General features: G+C 39.9%; 1 long non-coding RNA gene and 1 pseudogene across 3 annotated transcripts; both read right to left on the reverse strand.

Moving 5' to 3' along the window:
• Window positions 1–239: 239 nt before the first annotated feature.
• LOC311583892 lies at window positions 240–8637 on the reverse strand. 2 transcript variants are annotated; one of them, XR_014774708.1, is made up of 4 exons: window positions 8526–8637; window positions 7653–7738; window positions 1787–1883; window positions 240–1349 (listed from the first exon to the last, which is right to left on the reverse strand). It is a non-coding gene; the product is annotated as an uncharacterized lncRNA (long non-coding RNA). The 2 variants fall into 2 exon arrangements; XR_014774709.1 differs by having other exon boundaries at window positions 240–1354.
• Window positions 5055–5582, reverse strand: LOC311583081 (large ribosomal subunit protein eL31-like; annotated as a pseudogene). Its single transcript has 2 exons — window positions 5571–5582; window positions 5055–5423 (listed from the first exon to the last, which is right to left on the reverse strand). The product of its transcript is annotated as a large ribosomal subunit protein eL31-like (transcript).
• Window positions 8638–16488: the final 7851 nt, after the last annotated feature.

Genomic DNA, 16488 nt, shown 5'->3' on the forward strand with positions numbered 1-16488 from the left:
ATGCATGTGTCCACTACAAGGATGAAGCATTCTTGGTCCTTTCCACCTCCAACCCAGTTTGAAAATAACGCATTTTATATATCTTTAAATTCACTTTGCTAACAAATCAGGCATCTTTTCTTTTCTTTTCTTTCTTTCTTTTTTTTTTTTAAGACAGGGTTTCTCTGTGTAGCCTTGGCCATCCTGGACTAGGTCTGTAGACCAGGCTGACCTTGAACTCAGAGAAATCCACCTGCCTCTGTCTCCCCGAGTACTGGGATGGCATATGTCCACCACTGCACCCACATCTTTTCATAAAACTGCAGCAACAGCAAAACAATGATACAAATTTAAAAGGTTCTATGCAAACAGCATGTATTTTTTTTTAAAATGGCGTCCTTCCTAGAGGGAAAAGTTGAAAGACATCTTTGATACTTAGATAGCTTTCATGAGAGCACACGTGAATGCTGGTTTGGTCTGGTCAGATTATCCATTTTTCAGGTCTCACATGTAAGCTCCAGGGTACAAAATGGTGTCAAATCTGGGGCCATTTGTTTGGTGTTCACCACTGGTAGATAGCATGCCCGAACAGGGCAAAGGAGGCACCTAGCTGTCTGGAGTTCATTCCGTTGAAAGGTCCCTGGCTCCAACAGATGCATGTTCTGTAGAGAACTCCACTTACCTCTTCCTTTGCTTCAGCTTCTTGCAAATGTGTCTCTAGAACCCTGTGTCATCACAACCGGGTCAGAAAAACCCTGTTGGGCAGGGTACCATGGTGTAAAGAGTCTAGCTTTGATGGTGAATAAAGCCAAACAAAGCAAAGCCAAGCAAAGCAGAATGGAAACACAAATGCCAGAGGATTAGACAACAAATGTGAGACATCCCAGCAGCCATCATTAGCATCACTCTTTCATAGGCACTGGCTTTACTCAAGCCCACACAAGACCCAGAAGTCTGCAATAACATAAAGACTAACGCATAGCAAATGTCACCTGTGCCTGGATCAGCTCCAGCAAGACGCACCGTGGGAATTATTTATTTTCTGCATGCTTTTGGCAAGGCAGAGGGATTGTCGCTGTGTTCTGAAGACAGATCTTAAGTCTACCGTCTCAGAGGACAAAGGATGGCTCTCTGCTTTGAATAGACACATGGAAGGTGGCCCTTTAGGAGAAGGCCACTGAATCTACCTCTGATTTCCCTCAGGAATAAAGAACAGGCTGGCTTACTAAACATGAACCTGATTATTTGACTTGACAGATGCAATTTATCTCAGTCTTGAAGCTTCAGAGTATCCAGAGACGCATTGTTGTTTGTGATTCCTATAGTTAATACGCAGACCTTCTTCCTTCTGCTTTAACCCAGGCTGGCCACTGTCCTTCGGGTATAGAGAAAGAAAAATGATTGATTCTTGTTCAGATTTTTAAATTTTGAACCCGAAGTTTTGAAGATTTCTATTTCTCCACAAAGACAAACTTATTAGATATTCTTTTCTCTACACAGCTGTCTGCATAATCATCCTGAGGTGATCCATTTAGACAAACAACAACACTTGAGGAAAAGATGTGATGCTATAGATTTATTTATTTATTTTTGTTTTTTGTTTTTGTTTTTGTTTTGTTTTGAGACAGGGTTTCTCTGTGTAGCCTTGGCTGTCCTGAACTTGTTTTTTTGTTTTTTGTTTTTAACCAGGCTGGCCTCGAAATCACAGCGATCTGCCTGCTTTTGCCTCCCAAGTGCTGGGACTAAAGTCATATGCCACCACTGTCCAGTGAAGCTGTAGTTTTAAATGAGACGCTTCCCGTCCTACCTGAGAGGTGCGTGAGTAGACAAGCTTCCCGCATAGCTCGTTCCTCTCTGAAGAGCCCAAGCTTGCACTGCAGATGTCCTTTCTGCCTCTTTCAGTTCTTTTTTTTTTTCTTTTTTCAACACATTTTTATTGAAAAATAAAATAATTCATGTTACATCTCATTTTCTATCCCATCCCATGCATCCTCCCATTCCTCCCTCCCTCCCACTTTCACCCCAATCCCCCTTCCCTATGACTGTGACTGAGGGGGACCTCCTCCCACCCTCTCCTCCTGTCTCCCTCCTGCCTCATGCTTTCCTCATCTCTTCCTACCTACGTCTGCACTGCGATGTATCCTTTGCCAGAAAGCCCTTTCATCAGACTTCTCTGCATCTAAACCTCTCTTATTTGAAGGCTTAGTTCAAGCCCCTCACTTTCATAAACATTTTCCTGATGACTTCAATCCTTTGAATCTTTGTATTCTCCTTTAAGTCTTAGGAGTACTAAAATATTATCGAATAATTACAGTATCTCTATGTAGTAGACCGTTTCACACATAGGCACGTAACTCTAGTGCTTCTGTAACTAGATTGGGAGATGGCTAAGTGTAGGGCACAGAATAAATCATGTTAATTATTTTCCCTGCTCTGATACTTTCTTCTCAGAATCCTTACAATTTCAGTTTATTTTCTCAAAAATATCATCTTACCTTCTCTTGTTCTCTACCTAGTCTCTTTTCAATGGTGATACTTACCATTTTCTGATATGATGGTTAATTTCCATTGCTAACTTGATGGGATGTAAAATTGAAAGCAACCAGAGGCAGAAGCTGGTCAGACAGGTCAGGGACTCCAATATAGTAATCCTAAGAATGTCTTTGCTGAAGAGCCGGCCATCCAGAAGAGAGTGCTGGTTCTTGGTCTCTTGCTATTCTTGCCCTTGTCTGGCAGCTACACATGAAGGCATGCCTGGAGCTTCGAGGGGTACCTGGACACCTCTTGGATTGATCAACAGTACTGACCAGCCTCCCTTTTATCTCACCCCAGTGTCTACTACAGGTCAGTTAAAAAGCCCTTAGACCAACAGCTTGGTGAACCCTATTTTCTCTAAGCTCTCCTTTTGTACTAAAGTTCTGCCCTGACCTTCCCTCTCTTAAGGTCTTTAAAATAAAGTGTTTCTACCTAAGCCCTGCCCTCCACAGTCTGTGAATGTCATTTCACAAAGTTGTGAGACAAGGGCCTGATGGGTCCTGGCTCACAGAAAGTTTTGTGTGACAAAGCAGGTCATCAAAAGCCAAGAAAGACCCCATCACTCTTAAGGACACCCCTCCAAACTTTTCTGTATAAAAAACCGTGAAAACAATCGTCTTGATACATCTCTGAGGGCATTCTAGATTGAGTTAATTGGGTAAGAAGACTAAGGAGCGAAAAGCAAACTGAGTATAGCATCCACCTCCTTCTTTGCTTTCTGACGACAGACACAATGCGACCAGCTGCCTCACACCTGTAGTGTCATAGTTTCCACACCAGGATGGACTGTAAATTTAATCTGTAACCAAAATCAGCCCTTTCTGCCATAAGTTTCTTTTCTCAGATGTTTTGTCACAGCAACAAGGAAATTGACTGCTATTGATAACTAATATGAACAACACATGCACACACGTGTGTGTTCTGGTGTGTATCCATGGGTGTATGTACATATCTTAACCATTGTTTGGGTGAAATGTATGGAAAGAGAATCAAGTTCAGAGATTATGTGACTATTTGGGTGAGGACAGAAAAGAGATTTAAGTTTGAAAACCTTTCAAGAGCAGATAGAGTAACAATCATTAGAATAAAATGGTGTCCTTTTTTCACTATTAAAGAAGAAAGTCAGGTTTTAGGACATCGAAATGGGTCCACCCTTATTAGGTATGGTAGTTTCTATCTTGGAAGTGTAATTTAGTAAGTGAAACAAGAGAAATAATAGTTGAAGGGTAGGATAGAAAAAACACACCTCATTGTCTTAGCTACATTTTACTGCTACAGAGCCATGTAAGCACTCTGGACACCAGAAAAAAAAATGTCATGGATATTTTTTAGGAATATCTCCATTATACTGATGCATTAAAACACATGGTGAAATTTGGATTGTTTAATGGAGGAAAGTAATCACAAATACCTGATAAAATAGTTTGGTGAATTTTGGAAACCAAAGAATTTTTTGTTCAGCTCATGAAATTTGAGTGTTGCCTCCTGGTTGTATTCTGAGTGTGTTTAAGAAAATCATAGCACCCACAACGGTGATTTTTACTCTGATCTGGTGAGGTCTCCTTTTCACATGACTGTCTCATCCTGGAGCATGGATGTCTCTGAATTAGCTCTTCAGCTAGTTATATTTTATCTACGCATAGATGTCTGGGTTAATGCATGTGTATACATTTGGTATCTTGAAAACAAGCTCCGAATTGTTCATAATTAAATGTCTAGGCTGCTAAAAAGGTTTCTCCTTAGGGTGACAACTAACTTGACAGAGCCAAAACGAAGGAATTAAGGATGTTTCCTCCTCCTTATTTTTATTACATTATTATTATTATTGTTGTTGTTGTTATTGTTGTTGTTGTTGTTGTCATTATTATTATCATTACCATCATTACTATATATCATGATGATGACGTGAGAAGATTGTGCTAGATAGCTCTGGTTGACCTCAAACTTTAAGTCTTCTTGCCTCTGCCTCCCTAGTACTGAGATTACAGGTATGTGTTACACCATAATTGGCTTCAGTTAATTTTTGTTATTGTCTTTTTTTTTTTGAGACAGATTCTCAGTATGTAGACTGACTGATCTGGAACTCACTATATAGATGAAGCTGGCCTTGAACTCACAGAGATCCTCCCAGCTCTGCCTGTAAAGTGTTGGGATTAATGACATGTGTCACTGTGACTTATTTTACTATGATAAGTAATGCTGCGCCACTAGCCTCTGTGGTGCCATCTGTTAATCAAGATAAAGAGCTCCTCTGTGTAGGAAGCAGTCTTCAGGGCATCTTGAGTCTTGGGAATGAGTTGGGGAGAGGTCCCACTTACACTCATGGTCTGGTATCCTTGTGAAGCACACGGACTGCAGTGATATTCATGGAGCAATCCCACAGAAGGCTCACGTTTAAAGTAAAAAGATCAACATTGCCAATCAGTCAATAATCAGTTCTAGATAATTAACCCATCAGAGAGGAAGGTACAGGCAGAAGAATGTGTTTTTAATTTTTCTTACCAATGTACACGACTCTTTTTTTTTTCAGTCCTGCAACTTTATTTGATATTAGTAGGATAATTCTCAACTACATCGACCGTCTGTAGATTTTTGAATGTGGTAACAGGTACGTAAGTTAGCCATGTTTGGCTAATCCTCATCTTCATTACGTTTTTTGGACAAATGTGCTCAGATGCAATATGGAACATTGCTTAGTCCTTTGGGCCAGACAGCTTTATTAAGCCTGCTATCTATGCACACATCTGGAGTTCCTATGTCCTTCAGGGCATGTTTCCTTGATTTTCTTTGCATGCTCGAGGAACACGCTTCTTGAAGCCCACTCCATGGATGTGTTTGTGAATGTTGATGGCGTATTCTTGGGCCACCACCTCATTGATGGCTAAACTGCCTGTCTTCTCGCCACCTTTCTTTGCAGGACGGACATGAGGGGTTATGGGAAAGAAAGACACTGAACATGACTATTGTTTCCTTCATACAGTTTCAGTTTTGAGATAATTGATCTAGTAAAGAAAATATAATCAACTAATAATGTTTTTCCTGCTTCGGTTTTATACCCAAACAGACATAGCTTACTTATCTTGGAAATGGGCTTGTTTCCTGCTCTGCTTAGGGCTTTGTTTTCTATCCTCAACTATGGACCTCTGAGGAGCCTAAGTAGGCACTGCCGCAGAGGGATCATGCAATTCTCAGGTGAAATGAATTTGTCCTTTTTGTTATTTCGTGTGCCGATGAGCTAAGTGGATGTGTGATTTTCATGTGGCTTTTTTAGTTTTGGTGACTACTTGTATATCCCAGCAGTTTGGGATATTACATTATAAATAACTACTCTAAAATATACAGTAATTGATTTATTTTATTTCTATTATTGAGAACCTTGACTGGCCATTTCCACTTGCTCATTTGCTTTAACTCAGAAGGTGTTTAGGAATCCACCAGCCTCTGATGGGATCATCAGGAACCCGAATTGGTGTACTCTAAAGAAATAAATTAATCCTAAGTGTATTTCCTAGAGGCATATACTCTTATAATGATGAATAAACTTAATGAATTTTTAGTATAAATTTAAATGTTTATGCTAATTATAGGAAATATGTGTGCACTCTAGAAACACATGCAGCATGTATTCTGCAAAAATAAAATAAATGATGAGGTTGAAGCTTTTCTCTTTTTTTTTTTTTTTTTTTTTTTTTATATTTCTTTTTTTTTTTTTTTTTATTAATTTATTCTTGTTACATCTCAATGGTTATCCCGTCCCTTGTATCCTCCCATTCTTCCCTCCCTCCCATTTTCCCCTTATTCCCCTCCCCTATGACAGTTCCTGAGGGGGATTACCTCCCCCTCTATATGATCATAGGGTATCAAGTCTCTTCTTGGTAACCTGCTGTCCTTCCTCTGAGTGCCATCAGGTCTCCCCATCCAGGGGACATGGTCAGAGGTGTGGCACCAGAGTGTGTGAGAACGTAATATCCCACTCTCCACTTTACTGTGGAGAGTGTTCTGTCCATTGTCTAGATCTGGGTAGGGGTTTAAGGTTTACCGCCTGTATTGTCCTTGTCTGGTGCCTAGTTTGAGTGGGACCCCTGTGCCCAAATCTGCCTATCATAATGTTCTACTTGTAGGCTCCTAGGACCCTCTGGGTCCTTCTACTTTGCCTTTCTCTCATGAATCTCACATCTAGAGTCCCACTAGAATGTCCTCTCCTCTGTCTCTGTTTCCTGGTAAGTGAAGGCTTTCGTGGGACATGCCCGTTGGGCTAATATGCAGATATAAGTGAGTATATACCATTTGAGTCTTTCTGCTTCTGAGTTAACTCACTCATTATGATCATTTCTAGCTCAATCCATTTATCCACAAATTTTGGGAATTCCTTGTTTTTAATAGCTGAATAGTATTCCATAGTGTATATGTACCACAGTTTCTTTATCCATTCTTCTACTGAGGGACACTTAGGCTGTTTCCATGTTCTGGCTATTATGAATAGGGCTGCTATGAACATGGTTGAGCAAATTTTCTTGCTGTGGATCCAAGATGGCGGCGAGCAGTGTGGACCGTGTTTGAAGCTTTTCTCTTAAAAGAATACAAAGCCTGGGTTTGATGATAAGGTTACAGTTGTTGGTCACATTTTGTTTACTTGACTTAGGACTGAACTAGTGGCAGTTTTTGCAGCAGGTTCTGCCAGTACTGGATTCTGAGTGCTCTTCCTTTGGCCTTAGCACTTTCTTCCTACAGTCTAACACCCACAGTTGTTTGTGGAGAGCTGCTTTTCTGCCAAGAAGCCAGAGTGTACAGCTGGCTGGCATGACAGAAACCACAGGCCTTCGAGGATCTCCCTTTGCAAGGCAGGGGTGATAAGATCTCAGCAAGATGTCTACAAGGAGAGACAAACCCTGAAGTACATTTACAGGCCAGTGCTGCCCTTCAAAGGAGCCAAAGAATGTAAAGTGAACAAACAAGCAAGCAAGCAAATGGAGAGAGAGAGAGAGAGAGAGAGAGAGAGAGAGAGAGAGAGAGACAGAGACAGAGACAGAGACAGAGACAGAGACAGAGACAGAGACAGAGAGACAGACAGAGACAGAGACAGACAGAGAAAGCAGCTTTGCTTGGAATTGGGCCCAGCTTTCTTTTCTCTCTTTTACCTGCTTCCTTCAAGTTCCTCTGGATAGCTCTGGTACAGAATCCTTTGCACACAACCCTTGTCTTCTCATCTTCTGTGGAAGCTGACCTAAGACAAAATCCAACAATCACCAGGCTGAAAATGGTCAACATAAACATGATATCTTACTGTCTGTTGGATGCTATGCTGATTTCCTTTCAAGTTAATGTGGTGAAGACCCCCTGCCCCCAAACATTTGTCAAGTCAACCTCCTTCTGACTTAGCCACAGAACATGGTACTGCTGCTGCTTTTGATTATGGATCTCCCTGTCACTGCGGTATTTATTTATAATTATCAACTTGACACAGCCTATTGCCATCTAAGTGGAATGCCTCAATTAAAAAAAGACCTTGGTCAGATTGTAAGAGGACAGCAGCATGCCTAGATAGATAAGTGGTACTGGGTGTATGACAAAGCATGCTAAGAATGAGCCTGTGAGATATCCAGAGACTGAACCAGCAAGCAAAGTCCCTCTGTGGTTTCTGCTTCCAAGTTCCTGCCTTGAGTTCCTTCCCCAATTTCCTTCAATGATGGACTGTGGCCCAGAAATGTAAGAAATGAATTCCTTTCCTAAGTTACTGTTGGTTAGAATGTTTTATCCGGGGTATAGAAATTAAACCATTGCAGATACTGAGATCTTCACAGTGCAGTGACTGGTTCCTCCTGCCAGACTAGATATTAAACAAAGAATCTCCGGGGAAAGAAAAGGTGATCTCAAAGCACCCTATGTCTGTCTTTTTCTTTCATCATTGCACATTTTGGAGGCATGGCTCTAATTAGAAGAAGTCATGCTAAATAACATTTCCAGAGAAGTGTGAAGAATTTTCTCCTATCTTTAAAACCAGAAGTACTTACCCCAAGCTTCATTTCCCGAAGGATGAAGTATGCCTTCTCTGATGTCAGAACATGAGTGATGGACAGCCGCAGCAGAATCTCAAGACTGCTCTTTTCTGTATTGACTCTTTTTTCTAAAAAGTAAATTACTAGATTCATCTACAACAAAATGAAGTTTCTTTCCTGTTGGTTGTGTCCCTAACTCCCATTCTCTGTGGGGTTCACCACTGCCTACATTACTCATGAGCACAAAGGGTGTGACTGCAAAGTTCAGGCTGTGTGTGTGTGCGTGTGTGTGTGTGCGCGTGTGTGTGTGCGCGCGTGTGCGCGTGTGTGTGTCAGATCCCCTAGAACTGGAGTTACAGAGAGTTGTGAGCTGCTACGTGAGTGCCGGAAACTGGACCTGGGTCTGTGCAAGAGCCACCTCTTCAGTCTCAAGATGCCTTTTTCTTTCTATACAAAAATCAAATTAAAAATGGATAGTGACAAATATGGGTCCAGTTGCATTTTTTTAATACATCGACCTCCAGTTAGACCAGCACCATTTGTTGAAGATGCTATCCTTTTTCCATTGAATGGATTTGGCTTCTTTGTCAAAAATCAAGTGACCATATGTGTGTATGGATTCATATCAGGGTCTTCAATTCGATTCCACTGATCAACCAGCCTGTTGCTGTGCCAGTACCATGCTGTTAAAAAAAAAAAAAAAAGGAACAGCACACTGCAGACTATCAATCTGGATATTTCTGTCACAATTTTTATATGTAAACAATGCCTCAGTCAAGGTGACTAAATAATAAAGGTGATAAATGTAAAAAAAAAATGGATAGTGACTCAGATGCAAAATCTGAAAGTGAAAATATCAGAGGAAAGCATGGATATGGTTCCTCATTTCTGTTGGATTGGTCAAGGGCCTCTGAGAGGAAAAAAAACCACTAAAAATACAAGAGTGAAGAAAAGCAAAATAGACTCAAGATGATATGACAACCTAAAGTAATGTGTGGTGCACAGGAACAATCATTAGAGCAAAGAGACAAAGTAGGAGGAAATATTTGTCAGCTATAAATCTAATAAGGATAATACTGAAAATAAATAAGGAGATTAAAAAAAAAAGTCCTTGGTAACATAGACTAAATAATTCAGTTCAAAATGAGAATTATACTTCAGTGCTCCTTTCTCAAAAGAATACATACAAATTGGCAATAGGTCTATAAAAATCACTCTTCCTGCTACTGTCATCAGGGAAATCCTGATTAAAACAGCAGTGTGAAGAGCACAACTGGACACAATGCGGAGATAAACAGGCCCCAACAGATACATCTGCATCACAGCTTCTGCATCCAGGGCTCAGGGAACATTATGGAAGAGGGGCCAGGAAGATGGTAACAACCAGAATACCGGGACATTTTCTGTGAAATGGTTATTCTAGAAAATGCTTCAAAACCAAGATCAGAACAATGGGCATGCTAATGTGGAAAGGGGAATTTTAATGGAGCCCAAAGCTTAGTCAAAAACTACAGTCAACTAATAACTGTTGGGAGAAGGAAAATCAGCCTTTCCTAATGATGAGCACCCTTATTGGTCTTCCAATGCAGAGAAGTCACCTCTGAAACCATTTACACACAGGCAACAAAAATAAGCTCAATTGGCTGCATTTATTTGTGAATATACATACATACATATATACACACATACATACATGCATGTATGCATGCATACATTCATATAACAATAGTAATAAAAGAAAAAGAGATTCTCATTTCGTACTTCTCATCCCTGCCCCCAGAAGCACTGGTATTGTCTGTGCTCCTGGGCCCAAGAAGCTACTGAGGATGGCACGCATTGATGACTGCTATGCAACAGCGAGACGCTGCACTGCCACCCTAGGCAACTTTGCCAAAGTTAACTGGACAAAGGCCAGGTTTGATGCCATCTCCAAGACCTATAGCTATCTGATCCCAGACTAAGTCTCCTTATCAGGAATTCACTGATATCTTGTGAAACCTCACACCAGAATCTCTGCTCAGAGGACCCAGGCTCCAGCTGTGGCTACCATATCGGGGTTTTTATACAAGAAAAACAAAGTGGATTAAGTCTGAGTAAACATAATGTAAAAGAACACAATCCATATCACTTTACTCTCATCAGGACGACTGTCATAAAAAAAAAAGCACGTCTGGGCAAGAACTGGAGGATAAAGAACCCTTGCATACTCTTGATGGGGGCGCAAATCAGTACAGCAGATATTTAGGCTTTCAAACCATTGAAAATGGAATCAATATATTCACCAGAAACTCGACTACTTGGTGCACATTCAAAGGAAGCAAAATTAGGATGTTAAAGAGACATCTGCACTTCCATGTTTATTAAAACCATATTCTCAATGAACAAAAAGTAGAAACAATACAAGTGCCTGCCAGCTAATGTGTAGATGAAGACAATGTGGAATGCCATTCCACCATACAGATAAAAAGAAAATTGAATAAGAAATGAAAACATCCCATGATAAACACAGATTGAAATAATTTATGAAAACTACACAAATTCTACAGCCATACTAGTGGGAGTTCTCTAGAGAGAAAAGAAGGAGAGACACACTCAAGGGATCACAGAAGATAGTAAACAATTTCAGAGCAGTTCATCAGAGGAGATCTAGTAAAATACACACACACAAAAAGTCAGCAAAGCCTAGGATCAAGACACAATTTTTCAATAATAACTGAATACGAATGGTCTCACCTCCCAAAAGATGAACGCACAGACTACCAGACTGGTTTTAGAAAACCATATCCACCCTTTTGATTTCTCCAAGAAACACAAAGCACACCAATGACAGACACAACATTAAGGTAAGAGAATAGGAAACACTATTTCAAGTAGATTGAATTGGGAAACAAGTAGACATTGTTTTGCTATCTATATATAAACCACAGAACAAAAGTAGAAAAGGTTAGTAAGTTCACTACATGCTCACTGAAGGAACAATCAACCAAGAGGATTGCAATTCTAAACATATATGCACCAAACACAGGTTCATCAAATTTCATAGAACAAATATTATTAAGTATGAAGTCAGAGATTAATCCCAATACAACAATAGTTGTTAGCTGCAATAGAACTCTCTCACCAATAGATGGTTCATTTGAACCAAAGGTAAAGAGAGGAAATGTAGAGTAAAATGACACCAAAAATCAAATATCATACCAGACTTCTGCAAAATGTTTCACCCAAACACAAAATAATAAACATTCTCTTAAGCTGCCCATGAAACTTTCTCCACAATTCACCCCCATATTAAGACACAAAGCACAACTCAACAAATATAAGAAAACTGTATTCTCTTTGACCACAATGGAATAAAACTAGGTATCAACAACAGTAAAACCCACAGAAAATATGCTCGCTCATGGGGGCCATATAGCACATTACAGAGTGGTAATTGGAACACTCAGTTGATTAGGAAGGAAATAAAACATTCAAAGTATTGAGTGAAAATGAAAACATAACATATGATAATCTTTGGGAGAGAAAAAGGGCAGCTCAAAAGAGTAAAGTTTATTACAGTAAGTATCTAAATAAAATATTTGAGATATGTAGAATTAATAACTCCAGGCCTTGGAAAAACAAAAGGAAACTAAACCTCAAAACAATAGATGGGAAGAGAATAATAAGATTCAGGACACACAATAAGTGTCTTGGATAAATTCAGGACACAAAATAGAAACAAACAAACAAACAAAAGGAATTGATGAAGTTTTCAAAGAGCTGATACTTTGAAAAGATAAACAAGACAAACAAATGCTTCACTGATCTAACCAAAGATGAAGGAAGACTCAAATTATGAAGATTCAAAATGAAAAGGGAGACAGACACCATTACAAATATCAATGGTATTAATAAGTTATAAGGGCATGTTTTTAAAAACCGTATTTCATTAAATTGGAAAATCTAGAATGGATAATTATTCATATACACATGACATACTAAAATTAAATCAAGAACAAATAAGTGGCTTAAATAGATCATATTCAGCAACTAGATTGAAGCAGTAATAAAAAGGCTCTCCACTGAAAACAGCCCAGGGCTAGATAGATTAATGTCAGAATTTTACCAGAACCTAAAAGAACAATTAATACCAGTTCTATTCAAATTATTCCATGAAAAATAAAGGGAAGCAATGGCTTCTACATTTTTTTATTTAGACAGTATTACCCTGGTACCAAAACTAGAAAAAATATACAAGACAAAAAAAAAAAAAAAAAAAAAAAAAAAAGAAAAGAAAAGAAAAGAAAATTACAGAATTATGTTCCTGGTAAACATAGAAGGAACAGTTCTCAATAAAACATTGACAAACTGCATCCATGATCACAGAAAAGAAGATTACTCATTCTGGAAAGTGTGCTTCACTCCAGGGATGCAGTGATGGTTCAACATACTTAAATAAATAAATGTTGTCTATTACATATATAGACTATAAGAGAGAAATCTCATCATAACCTTAATAGCTGCAGATGAGGCAATATTTCTTCATGATAAAATTCATGGAGAGGCTATGATTGAAAGGAGCATACCTCAATAAATAACGGTCATGTATTACATACATAGAGATAGCATCATGCCCAGTGAGGAAGAAGTTCATACCAGTACCACTAAGATTGGGAGCAAGACAAGTTGTCTCTTCTGTCCACTGTTATCCAGTGCTTGTAGTCTTACCTAGAACAGTAAGACAGGCACAGGAAATAAAATAGATAAGATAGGGTAGGGAAGTCAAAGTATCCCTATTTGCAGGTATACAATTCTCTATGTAAGAATCTCTAAGGACACCATGGAAAAATCTTAAAGCAGACAAATACTGTCAGCAAAGTAGCAGGACATCAAATGAATACATGCAAAGTAGTAACCTTCTTATACACCAATGGCTAACATACTGTAAGAAGAAATCACCAACAAACAAACAAACACACAGAAATAAACAGCTTATGAATATACCTACCCAAGGAAATTAAACATCTCTTAAATGAAACTTTAAGGCACTGAGGAAAGAAACTGAAGAAGGTATTAGAAGATGAAAAGACCTCTTATGATCATGGTTTGGAAGCACTAATATTGTGAAAGTAGCTATCCTACTAAAAAACAATCTACAGATTCAGTGCAATTCCAGTGATGATTCCAGAGCCATTCTTATGATGTACAAAAAAAAAAAAAAGACTCAAAATGTATAAAGCAACATAAAGAAGAAAAGACTCAAAGCTACTCTAAGCAATCTTGGACAAAGTCACAGTGGCTGCAGCTGTATCCATGTGACCTGAACAAGATAAAATCCCAGCATGTATAAGGGAGAAGCTCATGAAGTCTGACCATCCTTGATGTGCTAACACTGACCTTCTGTCCCCAGTGGCACAATGGTGACATGATAGCTCTAAGGGGTAAAATTAGGAGGAATGTGGGGTAGGGACACATCAGTGAGAATTGGGGGAGGGGGTTGTACTGGTAGATGGATATTATTTACATACATTATATAAATATGTGCAACTTCCAAAGGGGGAAAAAAACATTACACAGCAGACATGGAGTTAAATCTTAGAGGAGAAAAAGGTAAAGGCCACATATGGCAGTGCATGTCTCTAACTGCAGACACCTTGCTGGGCAACCGTCTAGCTTACATTGTAACTGACACTTCAGCTAAAGAGTCGGCCTCAAAAATTAGGGTGGAGAAACAGTTGAGGAAAACATCCAGAAGTCAACCTCTGACTTTCACACGTGTCCACATGGTTGAAGACAAGCATACACTACCTGCTCCCCATTATTTTGAGGAGATAGATGCCTTTACCTGAATTTGAACATGGCATGGTATATCTATGTATGGAATTATGATGTGAGACATGATATCTTCTCAACAGTATGTGTCAATTTGCAAACAAGATTTTTTTGACTACTTAAACAGTCTTTAATAAGAGTTGTTATGAGAGGTCTCTACTCCTGCATCGTCTCGATTGTGTCTTCCTTATATTTGTCCTTCTCCTCTCCTACTTGTTGGGACTTGGCTTTCTTTTCCAGGATCTTCTTGCAGTCTTTGTCCAGCTTTAGCCTGGTGATACCTGCCTTACTATGGTGGATGCCCACGTGGACAGTTGTGCCATTAGCCTTTTCTTACTGCACTCATTCAATGTAGATGACATATTTTTTTTCCTGTACACCTGGACCTATTTACCAACCTGCTGGCCTTTGCAGTGTCCTCGGACAAATGTGCATGGACCGAACATTACACTTCTGTCTCAGCTCTTTGGAAAGAGGGAAAGACATGATCTTCCTCTGAATGTGAGAAGGTGCATTGAAATGGCATTTGCTGTTCTTGCTTGGGTCAGAAGTCATGAAGGGATCGAACTTCAGTTTGGCAGCTGTGATCCAGCAATGGCAGCAAAAGGAAAGACACAGATATTTTTGAAACATTCAAAAGGGGGAGGGGGGAAAGCCACAGAAGAACATGTTGAGCGTTATCTTTATCTTTGTCTCCACATGCCAAAGGGGACAAAAGTCTTGCTTGAAGCCAGAGAACAAAAAGCATATACATTGTTCAACCAGTCATGCTGGAGATTGTATTTAAAGGCACCATGGCTCTCATGCGTCATGCAGCAGGGCCTCCTGCTAAGTGGCCCATCACCAGGCTGCCTGAAGAGAGCTAGCTTCCTCCTTGGATACAGCAATGGATGTGGGAAATACGCAGGGAACCTGGAACTAGTTTGCAACCTGCTGGCTTGAAATGTGAAAAACAAGTTCCTAGTGTGAGGAACTGTTTAATAAATATATGCCAATATTGATAGTTGGAGACTCCAGAGCGTTTAAATGGACCTTCATCCCAATTTTTAAAAAAGCTAGTGAACTTCCTTGGAAGGAGAGCTCTCGTGCCGAGGAATCACATTTTTTATTTAAAATTTATCTTGCCTGAGGTATCTTCCTCAGGCAGAAGATTTGTAAATATGAGGAGAAACAGATCACCACATGAATAACAGAATGACTTTCTAGACCCTGACCTCTCAGTGCCTGGCCACCAGTAGCTTAGGCAAGGACAGAAAGGAGGTCTTGCAAACACATCCTGGTGCACATCAGAAACACCAAGGATAAGTGGAAACACATGAGAAGAGGGTGAGAGTCAGGCCGAAGAAGATAACAGACCCCCGAGACATGGCATACAGAGGAAACACTCTCAGAGGCTGTGGTACAGATGCTCACTAAGGGGGTGGTGGTGAAGAAGCTAAATGGAAGATTGTGGCAGAGTTTTTCAAAAGCCAGAGGAGTGGCATATTGAACATTAATGAAACCCTGTTGGTAACTCAGTGTAAGTTTTTCTCCCTGCAGTTTGATGTCCCACTGTTTAGACCAGGACTCATTGTGTAACCCTGGTTATCCTGGAACTCGGCATGGAGAGCAAACCGGCCTAGAACTTAGTAGAGATCTCCATGCCACTACATCACATCTGTTTTTGAATTTATTCTGCCTGTTCAGACTATGACAACAGGTCAGTATTATACACCCTCAGCCATCGTACTGGCCTTGGCTTCCTTTTCATCAGTAGAGCAGCCACAGCACAGAGAGAACAGGGCCACCACTCCTATTGGATGGAAGCAGAGGTGATCTGTGTTGCTAGTTTGGTCTTTATCTCCTCAGTTTACTTTACAAGGCTGAGAGTAGATGACTGAGGAACACAAAGGGAGGAACCTGGGCCATGGCTTCTCAAGACTGATCTACGTGGAGCTGTGGCAAGAACACGCCATAAAGATGGTTCTCCCATCTGTCTCTGTCTCTGTTTTCAAGTGTGAGAAATGGGCATTATTGTTACCTCCTCAGCAAAGCTTCTGTTTTTAAATGTATCTTAACTAAAATAGATAGCAAGCTACGTAGCAATAAAAATGGGTAGTGTGATTCCTTACATAAACCAGTATTTTTCTGTTTAGGACATTCTGCTTTACTATAGGGTACTGTCTTG

This window comes from Acomys minous (assembly GCF_964271855.1).
Source record: "Acomys minous genome assembly, chromosome: 14".
NCBI lineage: Eukaryota > Metazoa > Chordata > Mammalia > Rodentia > Muridae > Acomys > Acomys minous.